The 16,670-nt window shown below is 48.6% G+C and overlaps 2 long non-coding RNA genes across 2 annotated transcripts in view; one reads left to right on the forward strand and one right to left on the reverse strand.

Moving 5' to 3' along the window:
* The window catches only part of LOC140262113 (uncharacterized), a 9,876-nt gene extending 2,360 nt beyond the window's left edge, over nt 1–7,516 (reverse strand). Inside the window, exon 1 of the long non-coding RNA XR_011905813.1 lies at nt 7,391–7,516. This is a non-coding gene — a long non-coding RNA (uncharacterized lncRNA). The remainder of the gene's footprint in view (nt 1–7,390) is intronic.
* Nucleotides 4,401–15,318, forward strand: LOC140262112 (uncharacterized). The gene is made up of 7 exons (XR_011905812.1): nt 4,401–4,567; nt 5,396–5,573; nt 6,255–7,658; nt 9,043–9,661; nt 10,883–11,046; nt 12,490–12,603; nt 14,111–15,318. It is a non-coding gene; the product is annotated as an uncharacterized lncRNA (long non-coding RNA).
* The last annotated feature ends 1,352 nt before the right edge of the window (nt 15,319–16,670 follow it).

Genomic DNA, 16,670 nt, shown 5'->3' on the forward strand with positions numbered 1-16,670 from the left:
ACAAGACAGGGCAAAAAAGAGAAGAAATCCCTGCCTGCTCCATGAAAGGGAACCTCCTCCCTAGCCAAGCACCTTTCATGTAGTCTGCAGGAATGTGGTAAGTCCAAGTGTTGCAGACCTGATTTCTCACAACTGCTTATATATAGGGGCAGTTTCTGAGGATTCTGCAGTAAGCTTTTATTTTTATTTATTTTTTTTTCCTCCCCCTTCCATTTTGAAATGCCAGAATTAAATTCTCAGACCATCAATTTCTGATCTCCCCTGCAGGAAATATTCCTGTTCCACGTGCAGAGCCGAGGCAGAGAGGCACCCCCCCCCAGTCAAGGGATGAGTCAGACCAGGCCAGGTGCAGGACAGAGGGGTGTGACAGTGCAAGTGGTGACCTGTAAGGGAAATTGAAATGACTGAACTTCTAAGGTTTCAAAAGGAAAAAAAAAAAGCCTCCTCAGCTCAGGGGAGCGTGTAACTGCATCTGTTTGTTGTGCAGCTCCGTTACTGTGTGGAGTTGCGTAGGTCAGGTATGGACAAATGTGCCTTAACTTGCAGTCTGGGCTAATCATTAGTGTGTTAATGCCTTCTGCAGCTGCAGCACTGACCGAGGCCTGGTGCAGGCAAGTAGGTCCTGCATTGCTTTGTGGGTTTGATGCTTGTGACTAGAAGACATCCCTAGAGATGCTGCTGCTACTCAGGGCAGCACAAACATGCACCTCCCTCGTGAGTTCAGAGCCTAATGGAGACTTTGTCTTTCATTAGGACCAGAATAAAAACTTCAGGTCACGTTCCTGAAGGAACAGTTTGTTCCTTTAGTCCCATTCTTGCAGCCTAAGAATTGCACTGTGAATAGTAAAGTGAAAAACAGGTGCTCTGAGTCTACAAACTCGTGCTGTCTGTACCCCACCACCAAGAAGAAAAGAGGAAGCTTTGATGTTGCTCAATGGCATGCTGTGGTGTACAGTACTAAAGTCTGTAGGACTTCTTGTCCCACACAGCCTATTGGAGCAATGGGACAGCTAGGTCTGCTTGACATTTGGGTCACTAATTTGTTTTAACATACAGTGGAGCCAGAAAACAATCTTTGGGGGATTATTTAGGGCATGCCCTGTGATGTGCAGCATCACTGATGGCTGGAGTTGGGTTTGCATTCAGGTCAGAGTTGCGTCTTTGCCTTTCCTATTTGCAGTGTGATTTCACTTCTGCGTGTGGTTATTTCTTAGTGCTTTGAGTGAGTTTTGGACTTGGTTCTTACTGTGGTTTTAGTGCCTACCAAAGTTTTCCTGAGCAGTGCTGAGCCCTGGCCTGGCAGTCAGCACAGGCTTTGTATTGGTGGTTTACATGCAGCTAACCTTGTCTTGAGGGCTAAATAACACTAGAATCAACTCAGATGTATCAGCTGATGGGCTGCAGCAGCCCTTGTGTAGGGGTTCCGTTTGTTCTGTGTTTGGATCTAACACAAGAGGTTTGAAAAATGTCTAAGAAACCCCTTAGATGGAGGAGTTGGTTCTTAACAGTGCAATTTTACTATTATACCCGTGATTTATTTGCAAGACCTGCTTGGTTTTTTTTCGTCTTTATTTTTAATCCCCAAACTTTGTGTCGGACTGATAGCACTTATTTGCTGTTCTCCTGATTTACGTGTCCCAGAGCTGTTCTGAACTGAACATTAACATGGTGATGATTGTAGGAGCGCAAGCCACTAGGGTTGCAGTTTCTAATCTTCTGCTTCCCATCTGCTAATCTGAAATTGTTCTGACCTGTGTGCACTCATACAGTTTTCATCCACCTTTACCTTCCCGAGAGTTCCTATGCAAAGCCACAGCCTGCTTGGAGGGCATGGGAAGTACTGAGCTGCTGAATCCTCTTGAGGATTTCAGATGACTCAAAGAACAATGATGCAAATTCACACGAGGGAGAAAAAAGCCTTGCAGCTGCATGACCTCCATGGTGGAGGAGCAATAGGAAGGTGTAACAGTTCAAACTGATCAAATGGAGCTCCGCACAGCTTGTTTGAACAGCGTGTCCACACGGCTAAGAGAAGTCTCCACTAAAGCAGCTGAAACCAGGAAAGTAATTTTCTGTTCCTAACTTCTGTACCTAAGCATCACCTCAGAATATACAGCGTTATCGCAGGTCTGGAAACAAGTTGCAGGGAGATTATTGTGATGTGTGTAGTTGATTCAGGACATGGTGTTTCTCTAGCACTGTGGTTCCAGTTGCTTTAGGTAATGTCAAGAAGGGAAGTCCCGTTTTCCTTTGTCACTGAAGAGACAAACTAACGCCTTGTACGAGTGATGAATATAAGGGAACAGCTGCTGCCATTTTTAACTGAAGTACAGCCTGCCTTTAAGCCAGATGTGTACTCTGCCATGTTCTAACACAGCTCACAATAGAAGGACCTGGCAAAAAAGCTGGAGAAAATCCCTGACCCATCTCCCCCCAAACATGTGAGCTGTTTGTTTTTTGCCTATTCCCAGCTTTTTCATCATCCTTTCCATCACAAAAACATCCCTATGTTTGAGAGCCGCTGCTTGCTCTCCGCATCGGAGCTGCAGAACCGAATGCAGAACTGCATGCTGCTGGTGGACACGTAGTGTGCACCATTTGCACTGGATAAAGATTGTGTGGGGAGCTGAAGAGATGTGCTTAACTCAGAAATAGCTCTCTTCCTTGGAAAGCTTAAGGTCTGAATCACACTGTGTTGGCTCAGTTTTTAGCAGACAAGCTATCACATATGCCTCCCTGTAGGCGAAGAGTCGTCACTGGCATCAGGATTAGCAGCCAGGTTCTTTTCCTTTGGAAACTGGAGAGTAATGCTGCAGGCTAAGGCAGGCTTGAAGCATGGTCAGAGCAAGAAGTAGCCCAGGGCAGGATTGCTGGAGGTGGGCTTGGTGGGACTGCAGGCAGGAAGGATCTGCTTTTGTCTGTGCTTGGCCTGGGCTGGCTCTGCTGGATGCCCACATTCCTCTGTTTAAAAGGAGCCAACCAAACTTTGTTACTCTGAAGATGGGGACAAAATAAGTTATTTTGCTGAAGATCCTTGAGGCATGAAGTATTGGTGCTGCTGATGGAGCTGAGAAGAGCAGAGCTGGGCGTAAAGCATGCCTAGTTGATGGTGCCCCGAGTCGTCCACTGAAAATACCACTGACACGGACAGATAGAAACAGCTCAGAAGAAGGTGGAAATGTGGCAGGGGATGAGGCAGCCTTAGAGCTGAGGTACCTGAAAGCACGAGAGGTAGCACTGTTGCGACAGACACTGCTGTGGAGTCCACCTCCTAATGACTGCGGGAACAGAAATGCAAATATATGCAGCGGCACCTTTTTTTTTCCCCCTCCCATTTGGAACAGAGTGTAAGTTGATGCCTGGTCCTTCAAAATGTGCCACTCCTGCCTCGCAGCCGGCCAAAAGGAAGAAGGGGAGAGAGAACCAGTACAAAGTTTTTTAGGCAAGTTTTTGTAGCTGAGATCTGACGCGTTTTGCACCTACTACACTGTCCCACCTACTGCAGTAGCCTCACCTTCATTTTCATCCTTCATTTTCCTGCCTCACCACCATGTTCAGGACTCAAGCACTGCAACTGTTGCAAGAAATGTGGACTGGGAGTTCCAGGACCTGACAATGAGTCAGGAATGACCTTGCAGCGGGCGACTTATTGTACCTCTCGGAGCTGTGCCAGTATAAAGGGCACTTGCATCTCAGAGCGCGTTTGAAACCATTTTGTGAGATTCCCACGTTGGCCATTTCGGCTGCCTACTTTGCACCACTGTGGGTGGGTCAGAGCAGGGCAGGGTGTTCCCTTCTTACACCATTACAAGAGCACCGTCCCAGCCCTAGGTCTCAAATATCTGCCTCTTTATAGGTATATAGTGAATACGGGTGACTCGGACCTCTCTTGCATGTAACTCTGTCCATTGCTACAGATACTTAACTGATGCAGCTTTAATCTCAACCTTACCCCCCCCACACCACACCCATATTAAATGGCTAGAAAATGTCCTTATGAAAAAATACAGGGCGGCAGTGAATTTTCTGGATGGGTCTGGAAGCGATTTGTAAGAGGAGTGAGGAAGGAATACTTGGCATCTGGACATTCTAATGAGTTTTCCCAAATAAGAAAAGCATTTCCTCATAGACTGTAAGCTTCTCACAGCATCAGTAAAGCTCCTGACACAGAGCCCGGCGCCGTATTTGTATGACATGGAAATTAACAGCAGCAGCAGCACTGCAGGCTCAGAGCCTACTCTGCGATCAACAAAATGGCTAGGGGTGCTGTTGTGTTCATCTGAATTCCTTCACCGTTTGTGGGTGGTAAAATCAGTGGGTGCCAGTATCCCTGCCATGGCAGGTATGGTTGTGTGAACTTTAACAGTGATGTTAAACGAATGCTTCTAACGTTATTCTAGCTTGTGCCCTCATCAGCTCAACCCCACCGAGCAGAGACAGCAACCAACAGCAAAATCGGACTGCGTCACAGATGTAACATGACCATCAGCAAAACAAGTGCAGGAAGAGATCATGGCTGTCTCATCGTTCAGACAGCCTCCTTGCAGGATCACAGGAGGATGAGCTGGTAATGCTTTTACCTTTATGTCATGAGCATTTGCAGTTCTTAACTGTACCACATTTTACAGGCTTTGAACAGTCTAAACTCAAAAGGAAATTGCACGTATTTTGCCAGCAGACCCAAAGCACTGATGAACGCTGCGTCACAATGCCGCACTAAGGCTGAGAGTGTAATAAACCCTGTCTGACAAAGGAGGGGAAACCAAAATATTGAGAAATACATCAGTTTACCCAAGTGGCAGAGGGAGAAAGACCTTCCAAGGCAATACACAGGAAACCATTATGGAGCAGTTAGCCACGTACAGCTAACATACAGCATTCACATGCATGAAATCACTACTGTCCTACACAAATATGCCCTGTCCTCTTCTTAGCCTTGTTTCTTGCATGTCTCACAGATTTACCTGCTGATAGTAACCTCAATTCTTGACCACTGACGTTTACAGACTAAGTTTAACATTGAACTAACTCCTCTCTCCGTCTCCTTTTCCTGCCTGCGCTTAGTCACAAACTATCATTGCGGCCGAAAGATGGGAGCAAAAAGAAATGCATTCCTACATTGAATGCAGCTACTTAAGAGCATGCACACCTTCCGAAGGACTGAGAAATGCCATTAAGATGCACTACCTTTGGAAATTATTGGGGTCCTCCATCCCACTCCTGTGATGGGGGAATAACATGGTGGGTTCTCCATTCGGCTGGGTTTAACCCACTGTTCTCCCATGTAAAAACAAAAACCCAGTCGGTTCTTAGCTCTTGGCTGGACAGAATTTCCCTCTGCGTCTGCTTTGCTCTGTTCCCATAGATGTATTTATACCTGTCCATCTTGCTGCAGGGACCACCATTGCTGCTGCTATTCCAGTTGCTCCCCTGCTCTGCGGAACTGGCGCTGCAGGAGGCAAGGATGCTCCAGCCAGCGAGGGCTCAGTGAGTCAGGAGGGGCTGTGATGACTGCAGCAGGAGCTGAACACCCCCCCTGGAATCCAGCAGGGAAAGGAGGAGAAGCGAGGAAGGTAAAGATGGGGGAAGAGGTTTGTTTGCTTCTTCCCTCCCTGCTCCTGCCACCGCGCTGCTGTTGGAAATGGCGTCCTTCCCTCTGGGTTAATGCGCAAAGAAATGGTCGGGCATAAAACCGCAGCGCTTGCGGCCTGTATCAGCCAGCAGCCCCAACCTGGGCAGATGCAATGTGCCAGCACAGCCCCTGCCCTCAGACAGGGCAACCAGACACAACCAGAGGACAGGCAATGCTGGATCTAAACCCAGCAGCTGTTGCTAAACAACCAGTCCTGATGCTTGGTGTGTCTGTGAGTGACGAATATAGATTAAATGCTTATGCTACCACATCCTTAAACTTGTTTAAACCATGGTGCGATGAAAGGCTATGGGATAACGTACCCTGCTGTAAAGCAAAGTTACTGCTCTGTACTTAACCGGGTGACTTCCATAGCCAGAAGGACCAAGCTCAGAGCCAGCTGTGTCCTCAGAACTTCCCAGCACATCTTCACTGTTGGGCACGTAAGAAGAGAGGTGAAAAAGCAGCACAGTAACTGGTGCAGGGAATGAAGCATTCTCCTCTCGGCATCTCCTTGGCTGCACTGGCACAGCCGTCTGCCCACACTCCGTCCTTCCCTCCCTGCCCTGTCCTCCTTCCTGCCCAAGTCCTAACTCTGCCCTTCCTTCTGCATCGTTTCCAGGTGCCCCCGAGCAGCTCGCTGTGCTGCTTGTGCTTAACCACCGCCTAAAGAAGAGGACAAGAAGGAAGGAAAGGAAGAACTAAAAGCCCCGAAGCCAAGCTCTTTCCGTGGTGGAGCTTGGCAGCTCTGACACGTCATCGTGACAACGGCACAGCAAAGCGAAACCTTCCCGGCGCCGGCGCGGGGCAGGCAGGAGGCGGGGACCGAACCCGGGGACCGAACCTGGAGCATCAGACAGTCGGCACCGCTCGGTTGGACCGGACCGGGAGCCCCCGGCACTTTGAGACGAGCTCAGCCAACATTCGGATTTGACACCAGGCTCTCGGCCAATCCGAGAAGGCTTTTCACCTGCCATCGCCTCCTCAACCAATCAGACGGCGTGTTTGGGCCGAGAACCCTCCCCGGCCAATCGGGAGCCGACTGAGCCACTTAGTTAATGATGCAGCAGTACAGGGAAGACTATCACATGTGAGCTGGAAGGCTGCCAACATGGAGACACGGAGAGAGCAAGGTAAACAACTTTCCAACGCCAAAATGATGACATTTAATCCCTAAATGCTAGCTTCCCGTCTCGACTCATCCTTAACCCCCTTTCAGCTGGTGTGGAAGCGTCTGGAAAGGGCACCCGTGGTACCTGTCCCCAAATGCTTTTAAAAACTGGCCGACGTGCCCTGCAATGATCACTGCGTCACTGTTTGCCACTTTCCGAACTACGCAGTGATAAAGCCCTGAGCTTGGCTCACAGGGTGGTTGTTAACCCCTGCACCCAGCCCTGCCTCCACGCCAGCCCTCAAGGGGGAAGGGGGGGGGGGGGGGAGGAGAAGGCAGGGAATAAAAAGCCCAAGCAAAACACGAAAACAGCAGTCTGCAAAGTTGTCATCTCACCCCCACGACTGCTGCCCTCCTCTGCATTACAGCAATGCCGGCGAGAGTGGCATTCGTACAACCTGTGCCGACGTTCCATTGAGAAAACAGCTCTGACGCAGAGCAGAGCAAATCATACCCAGCCGAAATAATAATGAAGGCACTTGGGGGAGCTGAACTTAAGGACGATGGGGGGGGAAAGGGGGACGCCCTGCAAAGCATTACAAAACGTAGATGCAGCTCCAGCCCCATCCTGATCAAAGGGTACGTACGTGGGAAAGACGAACCGGACCGAGGAGCTCTGCCCGTGTACCAGCTGCGCAGCGTTCAGCCCTCTGCTTGCCGTGGAGCGCCGCAGAACAGAAGGTTCCAGAAATTTCCTTTCCGTTAACCCTTTCGGTGTCTGCCCACTCTCCTTCCCCGCGGGATTAAGTGCGCCGGGTCTCCAGCATCGTTCAACGGGCGAAGCCTCCTACGCCAACCGAGCCCAGATACGTTCTCTAAATGACACCGTCTGGTGACAGGAGCTCCGTCCGTGGTGTTGGTATTACTTCTCTTTCTTGAGCCCTCTCTCCCTCTCTGGCTGCTTCTCTCCCCTCTTGCTGCAGCAGGGCTGTTGCTGGTAGACCTATCGACGGAGCTCGCTCTCTCGCTGAGCTCTGTGACGCAGCTCTAAATTCTCCAGCCTGCTCCCTGTGTTATAACAGCGGAACTGCAGCCTTCCAGGGAGCCCGTGCCAGCAGTGCCAGGGCCAGGCACAACGAGGGAGCCTCACTTCTGGACGCTGCACCTTTTCTTTTGGTGATTATTATGTTCCTCACCTGTGCTTCTGTGTTGCCTTCCGAGCCTCTCAGCCTCGCATCTCCTTCTCTGCTTCTGAGTCATGCTTGCTGGGTTAACTCTTTTAGGATTGGTAGTCAGCAACACGAATCTCGAACGAGCGCAGCTGAAACCACAGCCAACTTTGTGGTGGTTTCTGCTTTAAAAAAAACCAAAGCAAATCTTCTTGGCTCTAAGAAACAAAAACACACACACACACACGTTCCAGTAGAGAGTTAGCGCTTCTTGATTAACTGTTTCGGTGTCAGGAACTACTGCCTGATGTCCCAAAGTGAAGGGGTCTGGGCCTACATCCTGCAAATACTCAGCCAGCGTTACCTTGTAGCACAAAGCAACTTAAAAGGAACCACTCATAGGAATGGATGCGGGACTTCTGGACGTGAAAGCACGAAAATGCTGCTGGATCCACGTGATCCTGTTGTGCTGGCTGCAAGGCATTGATCTGACTGTGGTTCAGCCACCGAGCAGATGCATTGTGTAGGATAAGGTACTGAAAGTGCTAGAAAGCTATAGGCTCCACTTAATCTGAACAGTATTAATAAGTGTTACCACACACACAGATTCAGAATGCTCAGTGTAGGCAGGGGAACTAATAGCTGCATTCCGGGAGCCTCCAGGATCCAATCATCTCTGTCAAAAAGGTTCACCAGCAGTTGCATATTGCAGCACAGCAGGCACAGCCAGGCAAGCAAAGTGCTGCTGCTGAGCAGCTCTCCTCTCCCATAGCCCTCTGCCTTGTGTTAGCTTCAGTGCAGTCAACTTCAGCACCATGCAGAGGAAACGCTGCTCCCGTCTCGGAGCCTCGAAACCGGAAAATGTGGAGGAGGATCAGTGGTAGATGGAGCATCTGGGAATCAAAGCAGAGCTAATGGAAAGGCAGCCCTGTATGAGGGAGTTCATGCGTCAGACTGCATGTACAACAGAGCCAGCAGCCCGTTTGAAAACCTCGCAATCAGGAGAGATCACTATGCAGAGGCATCTGCCATTTTAGTGCTGAACTCTGGAGCTGGCTGTGAGCTTTGGGCTTTTCACTACAACCAGAGCTGAAGTAACCGCTGTTTTTTTTTTCCCCCCCTCTTTGCAGCGTCTGAAGAGCCTGAGCTATTTTGGGATTCGTCTGTACTACACTGAAAATGACACCTGTTACACACAGGCATAAATGAGAAGAATTGCAAGCTCCTGGTTTCTCAGATACGGTTCTACCGTGGAACAAAAAGATAGGAGCTGGGGATGTGGGAGGGCAGCGTGGGGTGAAGAGCTGACCCTTGTGAACTGAATAGCCAGACGGCAGTACAGGGAGTGCAGGAGGTTTGTTGCATCCAATGCAGACCTCCCTGTGACCAAGAGCAGTAAGTGCTTGGTCAGCAAAATGCTGCTAGATGGGGTTTCTTACACCATCAAACCTGTGGGACTTCAAGCCTCATAGATCTGCTTTGTGGACAAAGCTGTGAGCGTTAACTGTTGCCAGTTAATTTAAAGAGTGCTTGGGCTACTTAAATGAGTCACTCAGCAGTGATGCTCTGAAGTAGGCCGGCATTTTGTGCAAGGTTATGCAGTCGGTTTCCATTACCCCTGAGTTATCTCAGAAGCTCAACCAGCACACAGAGGCAGAGCGGATTTCCGTGTTCCCCTTTGCTGTGTCTGCCTGCAGTTAATCTGCTCCCAAGAAGGATCGAAGCCACTGTGCCCTACAAAGCACTCAGGTATGCAACTGGAAAGCACAGAGTGTGATGGAAAGCTAGGTTGGGGTATGGCATTGTCTCTGGCATCTTCTGTGTTGTTTTCTGCTGTCATGCTACAATGGCCTTAATAGCAATAACATACGGGGAGTGAAGTTATGAAAATCTAACGCTTGCAAATGTCATCCAATGCCTTGTGGTGCCGTGGGTGATAAAATAACCTTGGCCGTCCCTGGAGAAAGGTCCTTGGTCTTTTTAATGGTGGGCAGAGCCCCAGTGGTGCTGCGCGGTGCTTTAACTTCCCACTGGTGAGGGCTTGGCTCTGGTTCCACTTTAAATGCCATCAGCCACACCTTCCTCCCAACTGCAGGAAGCTGCGATTGTTAAAATCAGGGCATGTTCCTGTTTAACTAAAAGGCTGAGATCAAATAAGCCAAAGGCCTCAGCAATGCCAAACAAATTCCTGCCCAAGACTCAGCAAGTCTGTGCAGCTGGTAATGTGTGTAGTGCCCGACCTCAGCATCCACGTGAGTGACGTCTCAACGCGTCACCCTGGGAGCAGGCGGTCAGGAGAGCGTGGGCAAGTTAATGTCACCCTTAACTGAGTAATAATGCTTAGCACAAAGGTTCTTCAGTTTGCCTATCAAGGGTCCTGAAAGCCAAGCAAGCGGTGATGCTTCTCAGGTGCTGACGTGGCATCCTGCGTCGTGTTTGATGTCAGTGCTGTTGTGCGTATGGGAAGACTGAATCAAGTGAAGGTTCAATAACTTGGCTCAGATTGCAAGTGGGTTCAGGGTCAAAGCTGAGAAGGGAATCTGGGAGTTCCTAAATGTTACTCTAGCTGTGCCTCTTGCTTAATTGTAGCCCTTATTACGCAGAAGTTAATGAGAGAGACTTAACAGCCATCTGAAAGAGAAGCTGCCGGAACAGTGCGGCTTTTAGAGGAAATGGATAGGAAATTATTTAGAGGAGGTACTTTCTTTCATTTTTCAAAGAAAAGGAGAAATAAAACTTGAGGGTTTTGCTTCTGTTCTCACGTGGACATAAGCAATGACAGGTGGGTTGTGGTCCTACAGTGCTGTCCTATCAGAGAGACAGGCCGGGTTTCAGGAACCCAGCTGGGTCCATGGGGGAATGTTCAGCACAGCGTGCTGAATTTCCTCCTGCTGCAGCAATAATAGGAAAGTTACCAAGTCAAACCTTTAGGTTTAGCATGCTGTTGTTTTGTCTTGCTTTTCCTCAAAGGTTTATTGCTATCCAGATGATTTTCATTAGTGAATGACCAAGGAATGGCTTCTGGAGTGTTTGCAGTGATTCCTGGCTGTGATGAGCTCAACCACCATCACTGTGACACACATCTTTGCCAGCCCAGCGTGTGCTCACTGCGGTCCCATCCAACCACAGAGCAGGTAGGCGTATAAATAATAATACAAACCCTTTCTGGAGCACTTCTGAGCTTGTTTTTGTGCACAAACCGAGGTGTGCAGGGCAAAGAATTGGCTGTTTATAAAGTTCATTCTGTTCTCACTGTATTGCAGGCGCTGTTCAGCTGTTGGGTGGGTTCTCATCGTCCTCTCAGGGTTTGGGGGTTTCAAAGGAAGGAGATGGAATTGCTGCCATTGAGATAAAAAAAAAACAGGTGTGGATTAGATCCCAACAATCACCCAGGGTGTGTTGGTGCTGGGTAGTGGGATTTGCACAACATCTTTGCATTTCCTGTGCAATAAGGCAGGCACCAAAATGGAAACCTGAAGGTGACGAACCCGTCCGTCCCTTTGAAAAGCTTTAGTCTGGCATTTGCCCTTTGAAGCCTTAAGAAAATCCCAGCTGGAAGAGCTGAGATCTTTTTCAAAGAGGATAGCACCACAGGAACACAGGGGCTGCTTCCAAACAGAGTGAATGCCCTATGATGCAGTCAGGTTTGGGACATCAGCATCCCCCAGCTCAGTTCCCTGCCTTGCAGCGGTCCCGGCCTTCCCGAGCTGTGGGTTTTGCTCTCATCCAAATCCAAGGAGCCAACAGCCCTGAGACAAAAGTAATTATTTCAGCTATTAGCTGCTAAGAATAGAGCCCGCGGGGGTGCTCTGCATGGCTGAGGTGCACTGACAGCACAGTTGGAGGTAGCAGGGATTGCAGTGGAAGCACAGAAATAGCCGTTCTCCGCACTCAGCACTTTGAAGCTTCATGAGTCACTGAAATACACGGTGAGGGGACAGGTAGGGGGCAGAGGAAATTACCCTCTCCCCCTTTACATATGAGATAATAGAGCATTTCCCTAGGCAAATTGCTGGATTTTGGGGTGGGGAGAACAGCGTTTTGATGAGGACCTGGGGAGAGCTGGTTCTCATGTGCATTTAAACATCTTGCCATGGTGCTGTTTAGGACAAATTGTTGCAATACCACGACATGTTTTTACTCCATACAGCTGCTAAGGGGGGAGTTTCCTTTTATGCTGTTTGTTCAGCGCAGGGTACGATACATTCCTGTTCCATGACTACGTTTCCAAACGACATAGTAAAAGGAATAATAATGAGAGTCAAAGTTGTACAACTGTTTTTGCACAGCTTGTCATTTTAGTGCTGGATTTCTCCAGCTTATTGCATAGGAGAAAAAATAAAATAAATAAGATAAAATAGAAGGCTGATTTGTAAAAAAAACACCCTGCCCAACCAAAACAAACACACCCAAACTGGAGCTTTGAAATAGAACTGCTGTATCAATCCTGAGTTCAGCTACAGAAAGGGTCAAGCTAGATAGAATTAAACATCTCAGCTGGAGCAGGGACAGGGCAGCAGACAGCTTGCTATAAATAGATTAATCCTAATTACAGCCACACTTCTACTTTTTCCAAGGTTTCCTGTTTCACATGGGGACACCAAGGCTGTGAATGGATGGAGGGTCGCTGCACTCAGCCCCCAGCCCTGGAAGGCATCTGAGAGCCGAGCTGACCAGCAGACCTCACCGAGGTGAGACCTCCCCCTTCCTGCTCTGCAGGAATAACCCTGCACTGTCACTAACTGGGCTGTTGTTGCATTCCTTCAGTGCATGCAAGTCTTGTCTGAGTTTTGTACCTTCCTGGTGTCTTTGAAGCTGGGATTGTAAATTATTTTGGCCAGCTATAAACTGTCTTTGCTTGTCCAGCGCTGAGCTGCTCTGGCCTCTCAGTTAAGGCTTCTAAAACTAAGTAATTATAAGATATTATCTCCTTAAAATACTCGTTAAAAAGAGGATCTCCCATCTCTTTTTTCTCCTCAAGTTACTCCGCTTCTAAGCGCTGTTCTTTCGATCTGTTCTCCTCTGCAGCCATTCCTACAGCAGGAGAGCACAACAGCCTCAAATACAGGCCTCGTACTTTGCACTTACACAACCAGAATCACTGGAAGGCCACAAGTAAGGTCTAAAATCCAGGCTTGCATTAAGAAAATAAAAGCCAAACTCAAAACTGTTCCTATGGAAGCAGCCTGGTTACTTTTCCCAACGGGGAACTATTTTATAAACAAACCCTGATTAAAAGTTGAACTTTTCTATATTACTCCTAGGAAAACACAGACAGTTTCATTTGTCAGTATGTTTTTGGTTTCTTTATTTGACCAATTCTGATTAGTCATCTTAACCCAACTGTAAGACCGATTTTCCCTTTCCAGAATGGGAGACCTTTTTGTTTTCAGCTCTTCCTTTGGCTAATCCGCCAAGTAGAAAACAAAACATTCAACATGACAAAACAAAACAGATGAAAAGACTTTCAGCTTTGCTCACCTTCCTGCCAACTATTTTTCTTTAAAGACACACAACAAAAACAAAACGCAAACCAACCCCTTCAGCCTCGTGCACGACTGTATGGTTGTACTCCTTTAAAGGGGAAGGCAGGTCACTCTGCAGTGGCCAAGGTTTGGATTTAAGCCTCTGAACCAGCATCTAGTGCTATTCCTCCCCCCAAAACAAGGCAGTAAGGGTATATTCTAGCAAAGGTGTGAATTTTTAAGGCATTCTTGAACGAGTGATTTGAATAGCAAACCAAAGATTGGCCGTATTATTAAGGGGTTCATAGAGTCCCCACAATTTATTTGCCCAAACCACTGCTTTTAAATGTCATGTTGTGTTTCTTACAGCCAGCACGGGAAAAGGAGGCATTTAATACATCAAAAAGCCAAGAGTGGTATTTCTTGCAGGCCTCTGCCTCCTCATTTATACCTGTTAGTGTGCAGTTCTCTCTTTGGAAGGCAGCACTGCCTCAGTGCACTGTAATATGTCGAAAACAGCCTGGCAGAAGCTCTCCTTCTGAGGCCTTTGTGCTGCCATCCACTGCTGCGTCCTCTGAGCAGGTTGCTGTGAAAGATAAATAGCAGAGTCCCCAAATGATTTAATGGAGTTTCCAAAACCTGCTGTCAGTAGAAGCACTGCTTGGCAGAGGAACTTACATTTTCCTTTGAATTTTAACTCACTCCAGGTTTCACTTGTCCCTTTGTTTGACAGGTTTTCCCCAGGCTGGAAGGTTTCTACCAAATCAAGGAGCTGATCGTGTTTGGGGTGGTCTGCCTGATCCTGTGCCTTGTGTCAGTTCTGTCATATGGGGAAGTTGGGACAGCAGCCTTTGAGCTGAAATCATCTGCTTTGCCTCCAGAGCACAATTTCAGAGTGGTGTTCATAGAACTATTGCTGAAAGCCATTTGTGGACTCAGTGTTGTTTTCCTGTATGTTATGGTGAGACATTGCAGCTCTCTTAAGCTGTTGAGGACTAAAAGGTGCCTGTGGGGTGGGCAGGTCTTCAGCAGTGACCATAAGATAAGACCCCACAACACAAGATGCTTCACTCCATGCTGCACTGGCTCAGGTTAACCTGCAGCCCTGTTTTCCACACGTAACCATGGTAACCCGAATTATCTGGCAGAGGTGCACACCAGGCCAATTTGTCACAGCTGTTCCTCCAACCCTGTTGTATCTGCATCGTCTGAGCCTGCACAGAGCAGGAGGACATCTCTGGGCTTTGCTCATTCCTAATGCAGTCCCAGCTCAAGCAGTGGGAGGTGGGGAGGAGGAAGAGGAAGAGGACAAATGCCAGTGCAGTTCATGCACAATGCTGGCTCTCAGCAGTACGATTAGTTACTTGGCAACACTTGGCAACGAGAGCAAGGTGTGTCAGAGTGGATGGGACACAAACACACGCACCAGCAACAGCTCCAGGAGAACTCACAGCTTGTACAGCTCGTCTGGTTTTGCCATGGAGCACTTAATTGAACGAATTAAGTAACACCTGGAAGCAGCCTCCCACTGAGCACGTTACACAACAACCTTGTTGCCCGTGTTTTCCATGCAATGCCAGTTGCTGGAACTGTGTTCAGCAGAACAAAAGTTGCCTGTCCTGCCCTTCTCATGCAGCTGTGGGGATGGCTGGTGCAGCACTGAGGGGACAGCATGAATTTCTGCACTGAAATGGAGGGAATTTAATGTCTGCTGCTGCTCAGGAAGTGCTGCGGATGTGCTCAGTAGTAACAACTAACTGGTATTCCTCAAATGAAGAATAAAAGACTTCCTGAAACCTGAATCATAAGAAAGGTTTTGCAAGGCTTTACAGTAAAGCCAAATAACACCAAAAGGAGAAAGGATGCATGTAAGGCTCCTGGGGAGGGTGGAAAATACACCTGTATTCTTTTGTAAACATATAAATGTGGTTTCCATGCTCATTTCTTGTTGCACGACAGTAATAGAGGGGTTAGTTTTATTTCTAAGACAAGGAATTGCGTAGAAAAGTAAATGCTGGTGTAAATGAGCCATTGAGAATGTATTAACTACACATGAGCATTGCTGTGCAGGGGATGCAATGGGTGCCCAGTGCCAGGCCATTAACTCTGAAGGACTGGTGGCCAAGGCCAGCAAAACACAGGGAAACTGTGCTAAGGTGAGCTGTGCTGAATGGGATGTCAGTATGCATTGGGAATTCTGCCTCCTAATGCCAGGATGGAAGGAGATTCTATGTGCCTTGAGGTTAATGCATCTGCACTAACCTCCTTGCTCTGTTTTGATTGTTATCCTGCAAGCCCTACAGGTGAATCTATGGTAAGGTAGAAGGTCCGTGGCTCTCATAGGAAGTTGAAGGAGTTGCAAAGTGGGAGCTTCTGCAGAAAAGTGTCTTCTGGCATTTGCTGTGCCCCGTTTCTAGCACCAATGAGCCTTGGGTGAAAAGAGGGAGGTGCTCCATAGGGACACAGGGAAGCAGATTGGACATGACAGTGAAAAACAAGGCTATTGGAGGCACACAGCCGTGAGCCAGGAATGGCTGAGCCCTGAGTCCCAGCCCTCCCTCTGACACACGCTCCGTCCTTAGGTTCACCTGCAGGAACACCAGCCTTTCAGCTGCTGAGAGCCATTCTATCCTTAGCACTGCCCTCCCCAGAGCTGCCATGAATGTGTTCTGCATTGCAAGTCCAGAAGCTCCACAGCTGCAACCCTGGAGTGGGAGCTTTCCTTGGCAGCTCTGGGTGAGACGTGGGCGAGGGCACCAGCGGAAGGAACCCATTACACCCTGACCCTTGTGAGCACACGTTTTGTTTCTGCACAGCCTCACCAGCAGACCCGCCGAAATCTGGGTTATATAATACTACTGCTGCCTCGAAACGGGGAGGTTAAAATGAGGTCGTCCAAGATGGGAGCTGCCTGCAACCCACAGCCGCCTCGGGAGGACGATCCACTGCCTGCACCGAGCCCTGCACGCAGGGGAGCACTGCAACAGAAACACACAGAGGACAGAGGGCAGGATGTTGGAAGTCTCCTGCGTTCTCAGGGTGTGGAATCAGGCTGGTTTCTTTATTTGCATCTCCCTGTTTACGTGACAAACTGTGCTGAGCAGGCAGCATGACGGGCTGCGGTCACAGGGCACTGCGGAGCTCCGGGGTGCCAGATAGACACAGCACAGAGCAGCTCTGTGCTGCAGCCAGCCCCAGGTGTTACCCTTTGGTGCACTGCAAAGGGAGCAAGGTCTACATTATTCCTTCCATAATTGCTTGGTGATTAGTAAGTCGTGGATAAGGGGGATGAC

The sequence above is a fragment of the Excalfactoria chinensis genome, chromosome 23, assembly GCF_039878825.1.
Source record: "Excalfactoria chinensis isolate bCotChi1 chromosome 23, bCotChi1.hap2, whole genome shotgun sequence".
NCBI lineage: Eukaryota > Metazoa > Chordata > Aves > Galliformes > Phasianidae > Excalfactoria > Excalfactoria chinensis.